This window comes from Sylvia atricapilla, chromosome 12 (genome assembly GCF_009819655.1).
Source record: "Sylvia atricapilla isolate bSylAtr1 chromosome 12, bSylAtr1.pri, whole genome shotgun sequence".
Classification (NCBI taxonomy): Eukaryota; Metazoa; Chordata; class Aves; order Passeriformes; family Sylviidae; genus Sylvia; species Sylvia atricapilla.
In genome coordinates, this window is record NC_089151.1 from 17,370,953 (window position 1) to 17,385,397 (window position 14,445).

The window sequence follows — 14,445 nt, forward strand, 5'->3', positions numbered from 1 at the left end:
CGAAACCGCGGTCTTTCCTGGCGCTGAGACGCGGCGCGGGCGGGCGGAGGAGCGTACGCGGTTCGTCTGGAAGGAACTCGCGCGGCAAGCGCGAGACGCCGAGAGATTGGCTACCGCGGAGGGCATACACCCCCCGCCATATGGCCAATATGGTGCCGACGGTCCGGCGCGGGGGCGGGGCGACCAATCGCCGCTACCCCCCCCGCCATGTGGCCAAGATGGCGCCGGCCACGTGGAGCGCGCACGGGGGAGGGCGCCACGTGGCGATGGGAACCCGGAAGTGCAAAACCCCGCGACTGAGCATGCGTGGGGGGTCGGAGGAAATCCGGAGCCACCGACCTACATGGCGCATGCGCGGGAGAGCGGGGGGGGGCGAACACGCGGCCAAGGACCTTTACCAATGTCATCTACCAAGCGCGGGGGCGAGCAAAAAGGGGGAACGTGGGACTACCCCCGCGAAAGGCGCCGGCGTCACCCCCGGTCGGAAGGGGGGGGCCGGGCGCGGGAGGCGGAATGGAGTCAAAGTAGAGGGGACATCCAAGCCCACCCGCGGAAGGCGGAACGGGGGCGGAGTCCGACGAAAAAGCATAGCAAACCGGAAGCTTACCACCAGTTCACTTCCGATACGGAAGGGAGTTACAGCTCCACGGCGAGCTCTACAGAGAGCTCCGAGTCCGATTCGGTAACCGGAGATAACAGATTTTATAAAGTTTACAGCGAAACCGAGCAAAGCTTTTAACAATGTAAGGGAACAAATTCAGGGCAAATTAACCGATTGGGGGAAGATAAAATTAGCCTGTGCAGAGTGGGAACCTGCGGCTGCAATACATGCGTTCCCGGTACGGGTTTCTGGCACCCGGCAGAATCAGAGGCGGACTTACACCCCGCTTAGTACGAAAGAAGTGCAGATTGTGGTAAAAGCGGTGCAGGAAAAAGGAATTAATTCAGCCCTGGTGTCCACATTGATCGATGGTCTTTTTAGCAATGATGATATGCTGCCTTTTGATATCTCACAAATAACCCGTATGTTTTTTGATGGAGCAGGATTGATTGTATTTCAGCAGGAGTGGTCCAATTCATGCGCAGCTGCCCTAGCTCAAGCCTCAGGGCAGGGACAGCCTCTCCATGGCTCTACTTTGTCCAGGCTGCTTGGCAAACATGACGATGTGGCCACGCCCCAAAACCAAGCTGCACACCTCACAGCAGAGGAGGTGAAAGCAACAACCAGGGCAGCTAGGGAGGCAATAAGGGCAGCTTCCCGGGTGGTGGACAAGCTCACGCCATGGTCAACGATCAAACGGGGGAAAGTGAGAGTTTTACACATTTTGTGGACCGATTACAGGCTGCAATTGATTCATCTACCCTGCCTGCAGCTGCAAGGGGACCGGTGGTGACAGATTGTTTAAAACAACAGTGTAATACTGTAACCAAGGAAATTTTACGGTCTCTCCCAGCAGGAGCCAGCTTAGCTGACATGATCAAACATGTGGTAAAGGAAGAACACCTAATACCAATGCAGGCAGCGGTTCATACTCTAACAAATGCAATGGCTTGCCTGAAATGCGGCCAAACAGGTCATGTAGCAGCAAGCTGTCCCCAGCCAGCACAGCGGCCAGTGGCGGCACCCCCGACCCAGCAGCGCCAGAGACCCACCTGCTGGAATTGTGGAAAAAGGGGACACCTGGCCAAGGAGTGCAGATCCAGGCCTCAGGGAAACGGAAGGGGGAGGGGGCGTGCGGGCCATACTCAGCCTCCTCCCACTGCGAGATGGCCCAGCCTTCCCAATACCCAGTGGGGCAGGGGACCTTCATACCCCATATATATACAGGAACCAGTCAGTACCTCATCCCCACCAGTCATTCAGTGGCCGAACAATGCACCACCACCAGCAGCCAACATGCACCTCTCACCACCACAAACTGCTCCAGTGTCACAGGGTCAACAGGGGACAAACCAGAGCGGAACCCCTGGGTGGCCTTGGTCATGAAAGTGGGGAGGGAGCCCTTGAGGGTGTGGGGGACATGTCAGCTCTATGGCAGCCAGGACCCTCACGTTTTAGGGCTTCAGTTTTTGGCAGACACTGGATCAGACTGCACCATTTTTCCTCAATCACACTGGCCCAGACATTGGCAAATTAAAGAAGTCCCTCCTGTGAACGGGGTGGGGGGACAATCCAGGGCATGGAAAAGCACCCAATTGGTGGCGATAACACTCCACACAAAAAAGGGGCCAGAACAAACAGTTGCCATTTACCCTTACATTTTACAGGATTCTCCACCCTTAATAGGAAGGGATGTCCTGGCTATGCTCGGAGTCAGAATTACAAATTTATAATGAGGGCCACTGCCTTACACCCTTTGCTGCCGATCAAATTGACTTGGAAATCATCAGACCCTGTATGGGTTGAGCAGTGGCCCCTATGCGAGCCTCGCTTGGCAGCTTTAATAGAACTGGTTGAGAGGGAACTGCAAAAGGATCATATAGAAGTCACTGTGAGTCCATGGAACACGCCCGTTTTTCCTGTTCCCAAAAGGTCAGGAGAGGGCTATCGCTTAGTCCATGACCTGAGAGAAGTGAATAAAACAATCCGACCCATAGGCCCAGTTCAGACACTGTTGCCCATGAACTCAGCTATTCCTGAAGGACAGCCATGTGCAGTATTGGACATTAAAGACTGTTTCTTTTCAATACCTTTGCATCCTGAGGACAGGGAACGATTTGCCTTCTCCGTGGTTTTCCCGAATGGCAACCGGCCCAGCCTGCGTTTCCAGTGGAAAGTGCTACCTCAAGGTATGGTCGACAGCCCAACCATCTGCCAGATCACCGTGGACAAAGCACTGATGCCAGTCCGACACTCCTATCCTGCTGCCACCATCATCCAGTACATGGATGACATTCTGGTCTCAGCACCATCAGCGAGCCAAGTGGATCATCTGGTATCCAGGATCACAGAGACCCTCCAGGCCAACGGCTTCGAGATTGCGAGCGCGAAGATCAAGAAAGGACCCTGTGTCACCTTCCTAGGAGTGGGAATCACAAGCTCCTACGTGACACCTCCTAAGGTGAAAGTCCACCGAGATGTTAAGACGCTCCACGACGTGCAACGCCTGGTAGGATCACTGCAGTGGCTTCGCAACATCGTCCTGGTTCCTCCTGAGATCACGGACCCTCTGTACGACCTCCTGAAAGGAAAGCACCCCTGGGAACCCAAGGAGCTGACACCGCAAGCAGCGAGCTCCCTCGACTTCATCGAACAGCAGATGTCCACTGGCACACTTGCCAGATGGAACCCAGCGATGCCCCTGGACTTATATGTGCATTTTACACAAAAGGGGGGAGTGGGAGCATTGGCCCAAGGACCTTCTGAAAAGGCCCGACCGATTCAATGGGTGGTCCTTGGAAGGCCTGCTCGTGCATTTTCCCCAGCAGTAGAATGCATCGCTAACCTCATCATGAAAGGCAGGAAACTCGCCTTGAAACACCTAGGGACCGAGCCAACGAGAATCCACCTTCCTTTTCACAAGCAACCGACCATAGAATCAACCACAATCTCGGAGCATCTAGCCCTTGCTCTCGTCGGATTTGGAGGAGAAATCTCCTACTCCACCAGACCACCCTGGACTCAGCTGCTGACCATAGTCGACATAGACCTGCCACCAAAGGTTATGGACAGACCACAGCCAGGACCAACAGCTTTCACAGACGCTTCCTCCACTACTTCTACGGCGACAGCAGTGTGGCAGGTAGGAGAGCAGTGGCATTGTATCAAAGCATGTGACCCCACACTGTCAGTGCAGCAGCTGGAAGCTACAGCAGTAGCCCTGGCCTGTGGACTTTTCCAAGAGGAACACCTTAACATCGTAACAGACTCTATATTCGTGGCAAGGCTCTGCCTAGCCATGGCAGGACCAGGTGTGTCAACATCAGCAGCTGCCCTAATGCTAGAAGAGGCACTCTCTTCACGAAAGGGCACTGTATCAATCATTCACGTCAATAGCCACAACCCAATCAAAGGTTACTTCCAGATTGGCAACGACAAAGCAGACGCTGCAGCGAAAGGGGTCTGGACACTGCAGGAGGCCCGTCAACTGCACGAATCCCTCCACATTGGACCCAAAGCACTGGCGAAGAGATGTGGAATCACAACAGCGGATGCCAAACATGTAGTGGCTACCTGCCCTCACTGCCAGAAGTCACCCCTGTGGACTAGTGGAGTCAACCCAAGAGGTCTTAAGCCCTCAGAAATCTGGCAGTCGGACTTCACCTTGTGTCAGCTGCTGAAGCCTCGAGCATGGCTTGCAGTAACAGTAGACACATTCAGTGGAACGATTGTAGCCACCCAGCATCCCAAGACTAACTCCAAAGCCACAATCCAGCACTGGCTGACAGCCATGGCGTGGCTTAGTATCCCCAAGCAGATCAAAACAGATAATAGTTCCAATTTTATTTCCAAACCAGTGCAGGAATTCGCCTCCAAATGGAAGATCACATTAGTGCAAGGTATCCCATATAACAGTACTGGGCAAGCTATAGTCGAGCGGGCAAATCAAACCCTGAAAACTAAGATAGAGGTGTTGGCAAAAGCAGAAGGCTTTAACAATTCCATTCCCTCAGGAGAACAGGCACGTATACTGGCAACCGCACTGATAGCATTAAATCAATTCCCCAGAGAAAGTGAAGCAAATAATCCCATTCAAAAACACTGGGCCTCCAGAGCACTAGAGGAGGGCCCGCAGGTTGTAATTAAAAATGAGCTGGGTGAATGGGAACGGGGCTGGAGATTAATGCTTACAGGGCGAGGGTATGCAGCTGTCAAAAGGGATGGGAAAATCAGGTGGTGTCCTATTAAATCAATCAAACCTGATCTCCACAGTGAGCAGGATGAGACTAATGAGAACTGTGAGTTTCTGTTTACAGGACATGCTGGTGGGGCGACCACGTAACGCGTACATGCCTCTCCCAGAGGAACGAGACACACTACCGAGCCGTCAGAAAGCACCAGAAAAACCCGCGCGGGCGAGATCCAAGCACCAACGATATGCCTGTGTGATTTTGTTGTTGGGGTTTGTCGCCAGAGGACAAGCCAGCTCAGATTTCTACCCACACCAGCCATTCAGGTGAGTCATGAGACATCTTACCAGCGGTAAAGTGCTCAGAGACATCACCACACCAAACAGTCCATCCTTCGTGCTTCGTATTATCGATTTGTTTCCAGGACAACCAAAGGTAGACCCTCATTCTCCATTTTCATCACACACATACCTATCCTATTGGTGCCCAGCTTCAAACGCAGGAAAAAGTTATTGTAATAACCCCGACTGGGGATATTGCGGACATTGAGGATGTGAGACCATTGTAACAGACGCCAGGCCGTCAGGGCCTGGGTGGGACCCACAAGAACCTGACAAATTCCTGCAGTTCACCTGGGCACCCGCAGGTTGTAAAACACCTCTCTCTGTACACGGGAATTCCTATCGATATAGCTATAAAATCCCAAAAATCCGAAAGTGCATATACTATAACATGACAGTTTTGCAACCCACTCATCCTAGCTAGACGGTGAGCAAAACCTGGACAGTGGTCCTTCAAAGGTCAAAAAAGTGGATGAACGTGCAAATTACCAAGTTTCAACCTTCAGAACCCCGAACAGTGGGGCCCAATAAGATAATTAAAAGCACACAGACAAAGAGAAATATGACCTACCCTAGGGCTGCACCTACAGGTGTCAGCAGAACCCCAACTAGTAATACAAAAGCCTTTCAGATGGACAAATTAGCTAGGTCAGATCCCGATCCAATTTTTCATATGTTAGAAGCTACCTTCCTATCCCTGAATGAATGTAACCCTAACCTAACCAATTCCTGTTGGCTTTGTTATGATGTCCAACCACCTTTTTATGAAAGAGTTGCTTTAAACACCCCATTCAGTTACTCCGCCGCTGACGCTCCCCAACAATGTAGATGGGACACACCCCGCAGGGACATTACTCTAAGCCAGGTCTCAGGCCGAGGCAAATGCTTTGGTAATGCAACCCTGGCTGAGCGAAAAGGAAATGTCTGCACCAGAGTTGTAAAGCCTAACAGAAAGAATAACAAGTAGGTAATCCCTGCTACATCTGCGATGTGAGTTTGTCAGAGGTCTGGAGTAAGTCCGTGTGTATTTCTTCCCAAGTTTGATGATTCTAACGATTTCTGTGTCCAAGTTCTAATTGTTCCTAGAGTCCTGTACCACTCAGAAGAAGAAATGTACAGCCTTCTCGAAGAATCCAACAAGCTCCACAAAAGAAAAATATTGACAGGTGTAACTATCGCAATGTTACTCGCCTTGGGAGCAGCCGGCACAGCGACAGGTGTCTCAGCCCTGGCAACACAACACCAGGGTCTGTCTCAGCTGCAAATAACTATAGATGAAGACCTGCAGAGGATCGAGAAGTCCATTTCCTACTTAAAGAAGTCAGTCTCTTCGCTTTCAGAAGTAGTTCTACAGAACCGGCAAGAATTAAATCTTCTGTTTATGCAGCAAAGAGATCTGTGTGCAGCCTTGAAAGAGGAATGCTGCTTCTATGCAGACCACACCGGAGTCGTCAAGGACTCCATGGCCGAACTCCGAAACAGACTGGCTCAAAGACAGAAAGATAGAGAAGCTCAGCAAGGCTGGTTCGAATCCTAGTTTAACCAATCCCCATGGTTAACCACTTTGATTTCCACCTTAGTAGGCCCATTGGCAATGCTACTTCTAGCTGTTACCTTCGAACCATGCCTGCTGAACAAGATAGTCTCATTTGTCAAAGCTCGCCTAGATCAGACTAACATTCTGTTCATAGGCCAACATGAAATGCTGTGAATTTAAAATTGCCGGTCACAAAATTTCAAACTTGCCTGGCAAAAATTTACTCAGGTTTCCAAACTCCTTTTTCCCTTGTTAAATCCTAACCTTCTACCTCATTTAGTGCCTATATCTATATATATATATGCGTATAACTACCTCGTTCTTTTGTGAGAGAGGGGGGGGAGATGTGGTTGGATAGGGACAGGCGGCGCGGAAGATTTCGGGCTGTAACGGAGAGGAAAAGAGCAAGCCCCATCCCCCTCTTAAGATAAGCTACCCCTGAAAGGAATGTAGACCCTCTACTAACATGTGCCAGTACTTTTCCACTCCAACTACTAACCCGGGAAGTGTGGCAATATCCTGTCTGACGTAGTAGAAGACCCGAGGGTATATAACCTGAACCTTTTACTTAATAAACGTCTTTTGTAACTGTCTGCCATATTGGTACAATGCGTCTGTTGCAAGACCCGACCCACTCATGAAAGCAAAGTGGAAGTCGTGCTGTACGTCTAAATACCAAAGCCTCCACTGTAGCAAAAACTCCGAACTGCTACAGGCCAGTCTTTTGCAGGCACAGTGATTTGGTTTCTTTGGAAGAATGCAGGTAAAAGGATAATTAATTGAAGAATCATCTGATTAACCATACACTTAATACAACAAGAAGCAATTGAAACTACAGTTATAACAAACAGAATCAACAGTCCAGAAATCCAGTCCACTCAGGGAATCCCCAGTTCAGTAACAGTTCATTCAGCCAGTCTTCTGATTAATTTTTGATTTTGTCAACCCTGATCGAGATGTTCTGATGGATGTCTTCAGCCTTAGAAGAGAGGTTCATTTTTGGCTGCAGTGTCACCCATCCACTGGCGTGTGTTTGGAAGCTCGCAAGCAGGAGCAGTTGCAGGATTTTGACAGCCATGGGGATTCTCATTTTGGCTAGGATATGGTCTGGTACTTTAAAAGGAACTTAAACCAGCAGACTATTAGAGAGTCTGTCAGGAAAGCGCAAAGGAGAGAGAATTTTTTCAGAGATTTTTGTTTATCTTTTTCTGGTTTTCTTCCTTCTGCACCAGGCTGCAACTGAGACTTGTGATACTTTTTCCTGTGAAAAAGTCTGGTGCTAGGCTCTCAGAAGAAGCCTGAATTAAATTTGTTTTGCAGAAAGAAGGCCTGATATTCTCTCCCTTCTCTCTCTCCTTTCCTGCATTCCCCCTTTTGGCTTGAGCCACCCAATTTTTTGTCTTCACACTGGGCAGGCTGGCGCTGCCTCATCACTTTTTTTGAGGGTCATTTGGGGGTTTTCCCTTTCCCCTCCCCTGTTCTCACTCTCCTCCTCTCTCGCATCCTCCCCTCCCCATTCTCTGAATAGATCAAAGTCCTTTTTGACAGGGCATTGTAGACACCAGTGTCCAGTCTCTCCACACAGCAGGCACAACTTCTCGGTCTTGTGGGCTGACACAGGTAAGGTGTTTGATGACTGAGTGTTTTTAGCAGCAGCTCTGGCAGCAGTTTGTTTCTTTTGATGGTTTTCTGGTGGGCTGAATTGTGCAGCTCTTTGTTCACACATCTCTAGTATCTTAAACATCAAACAAGCCACTGAAGAATCATAAGAGACTCGATAGACAGGAAGAGCCTCTGACCATTTAATGACTGACTGCTCAATACCAAATACACTGTAACCTGAAGACAAGATAGAGCAGCATATTTGAGTCAAGATATCAGTTACGATGAGAACACAATCTGCTAAGTATGTGATTACAGCTAGAAATGCCCATTCCTTGGCACAGCTGGCATGTCTGCAGGCAGTCTGGAGCTAGGAAGCTGCTTTTTGGGTGCTCGTGGAAGGATCTTCCTGTTAAACTCAGAAGCAAAGTGGCACAAGTTAGAGCAGTAATTTTCACTTTAGAAAACCTTTGCCTTTGGGAGTGTACCTCACTGAGGCTGTCCTGGTGTTCGAAATCCCATTATTGATGGAAAGGTGTCCGGAAGGTAGAGAAAGAGCAGCAGCATCAAGCTGAGCCTTGCCAGGGTTCTCTTGCACTTGGCAAGGAGTAAGTGCTGAAAGGCTCATGCCACCCTCCCCATGTGTCACTTGAGCTCCTTGCATGCCCCAGCTGGCTTCCTGGTGCCTCTGACTGCAGATCCAGTTAAGATCCAGTCATGTCTGGAGATAAAATCCTGAAGTAGCTCCATGTTGCTTTGTCGTTCTGCAATGCCAAAGATTCTAAACCTGTGGATTTCTAGCCAAACCTGCTTGTTTTATAGCCCTTTAGACCTGCTTATGTTTTATACTGCATTGACAATATTTAGATACTGTATTAGCAGTAAGCTGAGCCATAGTGATCCATATAATCAGTGTCATAGATCTCACACTAGACCAAGAGTCTTCTCCCTGCGAGTCTGCCACAATCCCCAGTGATGATACCTGGGCCAAAGCACCACCAAGGTAATGTATTTGCTATCTGACCAGCACCCATGGTCATCATAAGGGTGTCATTGGCTTCATGGCATGGGTTTAGAGTATTAGCTATCAAATTCCAGTGGCAAGGGACATGGTGGGACTTCAGGTAGTGGTTCAGGCTGGCTATAAAAGCTACAGGTACTTCACGGAGGTGGACAGAATCCAGGTCTCTGTCCTGAAAAGCTTCATCCGGGAGAAGAGGAAGATTGCACAGGATCTCATGAAATTTGCACCATGCCTGGTTAGAGAGCTCAGCATTCACAGATTTCTTCACATATGACATTATTTTCCCTGCTTTATTGGTAAATGAGGAGTGCCAATGCCAATCCTCGTGGTCCTTATCTCTCAGGATCTCTCAGGGTTTGTCTTCTGAGGAATATATGGACGAGTCAGTTTCTTTATCCTCAGCTGAATTCTCAAGGCTGGCAGTACCACTGGAGAAGAAACAATATCATTCCCGTCATACAGGTATAGAAATAGGAAAAGTGATTTTTTTTAAATAACAATTGTTTCAGCTTAATGTCTGTATTCCAGAACAGGAGAGAAATTCTTAATGGAATCATACGCCAATAAGAAAAGTAAATGAGGGCTATTAGGAATAAGCCATTTGGAAATCACAGAGTTCACCAGTTCAGTTGCCCTTCTTGCCATTTACAGTGCAAGGAGAAGAGTTCGCTGGTGCTTGGCCCTTCACTGACTCAGAATATTCTGCTCACTTTATAGGTATAAAGACTTAAATACAAATATCTCTCTCAATCACAAAAGAGAACACAGCACAAGCTCTCCAAATTCAGCAAGTGGCCCCGAAATCTTATCATCTGATGATGGCAGTATCTATCTGAGAGCTCAAATAGAGCTCTCAGTCTGGAGGATGGGCTGGCCACGAGCAAAGGCAACTTGGAGAGGGAGCACAGCTGCTACTCCTCTAATTTCCCAAATGGGAATCACCCTTCCAGCTCTTCCAGCAGAGCCAGCATGCTGCTGGGGGAGCCCCTCAGCTGAAGAGGCCCTGGAGATGCTGGACACTAGCCTGTTGTTCAGCCATGGCAGTCAGGGAGTCCATCAGTGACTCCATGGATTGACTCCATGACCACAGATGACTTCCCTCTTCCTTTGGGTTTTTTCTCCCTCTTTCAGTATCTTCATATTTCCTGAAGGAAAAAAAAGTTATCCATAAATAAAAGACAAGGCACACTGCCAATCCCATTGAAGCTGGGAAGTCCCACATCCCCACCACTGGTCCCTCCCAGACACAATGGATGCTGCTGCTCCTCTCTGAATCCTCATGTTCATTCTCACTTATCCTCCTCCTCACAGGGGACCATGTCCTTCCCTGCAATGTCACATAAATCCAGGTCTGCCAAAAGCCCTGCCAAAAGCCCTGCCAAGCTCTCCTACAGCTTTCCCAAGCTTTTCTGCCTAGCCATCACCTTTCCAGGCCTCCAGCAACGTGCTGGCAAGATCTGCAGGATGATTCCTGGGAGAAAGCCTAAATGGGCCCAACTGCTCCAAACTCAGGAAGCAACCAGAGAGGCCAAAGTATTGGTGTGGCAGCCCTGCAACTTCCAGACTTGGTGGAGATGGCTGTCAGCTGCCTGATGTGTTATGGTAGGGGGGAAAATGGGATCTTCCTGGAAGATGACAGCTAGTGCTCACTTTTCAACTTCTTGGGTAGGTTCTTGGTCCTCCGATGCAAGGTTCCCTCTCCTTTCAGGAAGATTTCTGCTGGATCCAGATAAGCCACTTGGACCTGGAAGGTGGTGCAGAAGACTCCCAGCTTTCCTGGCAGGTAATAGACTTTCAACACTTGCTCTTGGCCAGGTGCAATGGAACCCTGCAGGGACAGGAGAGGAGGAAGGGACTGCATCAAAGGTTTGATGAGGGATGGCTCAGGGACAGACAGGCTGAGAAGGCAGGTTCTCATCTAGAAGAAAACATCAGACCACAGCACTTTCTACCTTCCTGGTGGCCAAAAGCTGGTGCCTCCAGCCCTGGGGTGCAGTGTGTCCTCCTGAGGTGTGGCAAGGCTGCAGGCCCAGCACAGCCTGATGTGAGCACAGCTCTGCTGCTCGTGGCATGTGCCCTCTGCCAGCAAGGGAAATGCTCAACAAATAAAAGCTCTTTTGCCAGGCTCTGTGGTAAAGGAGTGAAGAGCCTGCACTCTCAGGAGGGCCAGCAGCCCCTGTCACAGCACATCAGCAATTCCAGGCTGGTGTCAAAGGGCCTGAGCCCTTCTTAACGATCCCAACACAAACACCTTCTGCCTCTGCAGTTACAGCGTCCTGACTCGTGGTTTCTTGCAAACATACATCTCTGGAAATGCAGGAGCAGAGACTAGGACGAGATGTGGGATGAGAGTGATGGCAGGAAGAGCCATCCTCCTCTCTGGGCTTTCAGAAATGCTGTCCAAACCCCGGGCTGGGCTGACACCAGCGAGGCTGAAGGAAAACACAGCTCTGGGTGACAGGACACAGCTGCAGCTTTCCTTGGCTCCTGCACACTGGGCTGGACCCTGGGCTCCCCATTGCTGTTCCCAGTGCAGGGAGAAGCAGCTGAGCAGGACAAACCCTGCCCCTGGGTCTCCTGAGTTACTCTGGCACACAACAGGGCCGCAGCCAAATGCAGAATGGCCAAGCTGCCAATGCCAGGATGCTGCTGCAGCAAGTGCCTGCAGGGCCCAGGCAGGGCTGTGTCTGCAGGGGCTTGGGGAGGAGGCACCAGCGTGGCATCCCTTGCATGAGACACCCAGGAAGTTGTCAGAAAGCCATTTGGCTTCCCCTTCCCATTCCAAAGAGGGCCAAAGACAGGAATACTGCTAAACCTCCATGACATCCAGGCAAGGACTGAGAAGCTGGGATGGTGGGATGCTGCAAACTCTTCTCCTTGCCCTTTCAGCCCTGCCCCTCCCTGCTCCCCTCACTGCCCCACAAAGCTCCTGCAGAGAAGCAAAGCTGGAGGAGAGGGAGCACAGAGACTGTGCAATTTCTGGCAAAGAAGCTTCAAGCCCAGGCAAGGAATATGTAAATGCTGCTTAGTGCTGTTAGCGGGGAGGCAGGGACAAGGAATCAAGTGACCCTCAGAAGAGCCAGCAGCACCCAACTGCAGTATCAGCACAGCCAGAGAGCTCAGCACTCGTGCCTCTGGCCAGTGGTACCTGCCAGCCAAGGCCAGAAGGGAGTCTAGTAGGTGAGCACTTGCTTGACCTCTTCGGCCCCAGCAGCCAGTGCTTACAGCCCTATCTCTCAGGGCTGGGTTTGGGGTTCCTGCTCTACTTTTCTCTCTCTTTTCTCTCCCCTTTTTTCCTTTAAGCCTCCCCGGGCCACCTGGCACAGAGCCAGAGGCAGTGCTACTCACTTTGGTGGGCACGACCACGGGCACACCAGGCAGAGGCTTTGCTGCAGTGCCAGTGCTGGGGTTTGGCACCACGTAGGTGAATTCAAGAAACCCGGTGTTCCTCAGGGTGACCTTTGCCTTGAGGACTTTGTTATACATCTGCAGAGAGGACAGAGGAGTGGGAAGTTAGAGATACAGGCCTGATGCTGTGAGTCTCTTTCCTCTTCCATGGGGTTGAAAGCAAACAGCCACAACTCAACTACACAACTACAGAGAGGTGGCAAAACCATGTAAGGGCCAGGAGTAAATGAACCAGGGGACACAGGTCCTCTGCCCTCTGAGGGGTCACCATGTGCCAGGAGAAACAAAGCAGGTGGCACTGAGGTGTGTGAGATGAAGCCAAGTTACTAAGTTAAAGAAGGGAAGCTGTTGGGTCTATGTGGTGTTGTTTGGATTGTTTGGATTTGTTCAGGTAGTTTTGTTGGGTGCTGCTGTGAGCTGGGAGAGGGAAGGAGTTGACAACCTGACGAAAAGGAAGTAGGATGCGAGGGGTGGGGACAGAAAAGTTGGTGGTCAGAGAGAATAGAATGGAAGTTCCTGAGTACCATCCCATGGGAAAGGGGACAGGGACCACCGGGGTATAAAGGGTATAAATACAAAAGAAGCTGTTCTGCTGAAGGGTGTGTGCTCAGCTCTTGGGGAGGGAGACACATCCAGCTCAGCTGAATCATTAGTAATGAACACTTTTCTTTTGCTTCCACAACTTTGTCCCCCTTTAGTTGTATCTAAAATTAGTGCATTTCTAAGAGAGGCATTCCTAAAGGAAAGGCACCTGCATGCAAATATTGCCAAGAAACATACAGGTGACAAGAGAGACACACAGGATAACACAGGGCCAGAAGCTGGAAATATCTGTGGGCTTTTTAGTGAAAAGAAGAAAAGGGGAGATTATTCCAGGACATCCTCTTCAGCTCCTGAAGTGACTGAATGCCTAACTTCCTCCCTGGATCCTTTTGTGGCTCAAGCAAGAGCATTAGACAAGAGCATCTCCTTGGAGCTGAAGCTTTAAGAGCAGATCAGTGGAGGGATATCTCAGGGACATGTCCCTCTGGACATCTTCACTGGGACCCTTGTCTTCCCCAGGAGGCAGTGATAGGTGCCTTGAAGAGGACAGGGTGATGTCCCTCAGCCAGGGGAGAAGGGAGGGATGGAGATGGCCATCCTAAGGCAGCTTGGATGCTGGACTTATCTCTCCAAGGTTGTATGCTGAGCCCCAGGGCCAAGAGAGGAGCTGAGAAGGGGAGAGAGCCGGGGGTGGAGGTGGGCAGGAACCCCCTGGCCACGGTCCAAGAGAAGCCCAGTGTGGTACCTGCAGCCCCCAGTCAATCTCCTCCACGTCCAGTTGGAAGCTGGGGCACGAGGCCTCCCCAGTCACCACCACCTGGTAGGTGGGGCCTCCCTGCACGTGGCACCGCGCCGTGACACGGGCCACGATGTTGGCGTGGCCAAAGAAGGTGAAGGTGACCAGCTCGCTCTGTCCCGGCTGCAGCTCACCCCACTGTGGCACGACATCAAACACCTGGAGGGAGGGGAGAGAGATTGAGGTGCTGAGTGTGGAAATGGATGCAGAAGAGCAGCTGTGCCTTGGAGCAGAGCACAGTCATAGCTGGAGGGGCCGATTCCCCAAACACAGCCAGAATCAGCCCAATCTCATCCTGCATCCATGCCACTGACCAGTGGAGGGACCACGGGGAAAATCTTCTCCCATAATCACTTCTCCATGAGTATACACTCCATTAAGGTAAACTGGAATGTCCCCTGGC

General features: G+C 50.5%; 1 protein-coding gene across 1 annotated transcript in view; it reads left to right on the forward strand.

Moving 5' to 3' along the window:
- The window catches only part of RGS9BP (regulator of G protein signaling 9 binding protein), a 419,431-nt gene extending 405,511 nt beyond the window's left edge, over window positions 1-13,920 (forward strand). Inside the window, exon 2 of the transcript XR_010744554.1 lies at window positions 13,907-13,920. The gene's annotated coding sequence lies outside the window, so the exon portion shown is untranslated. The remainder of the gene's footprint in view (window positions 1-13,906) is intronic.
- Window positions 13,921-14,445: the final 525 nt, after the last annotated feature.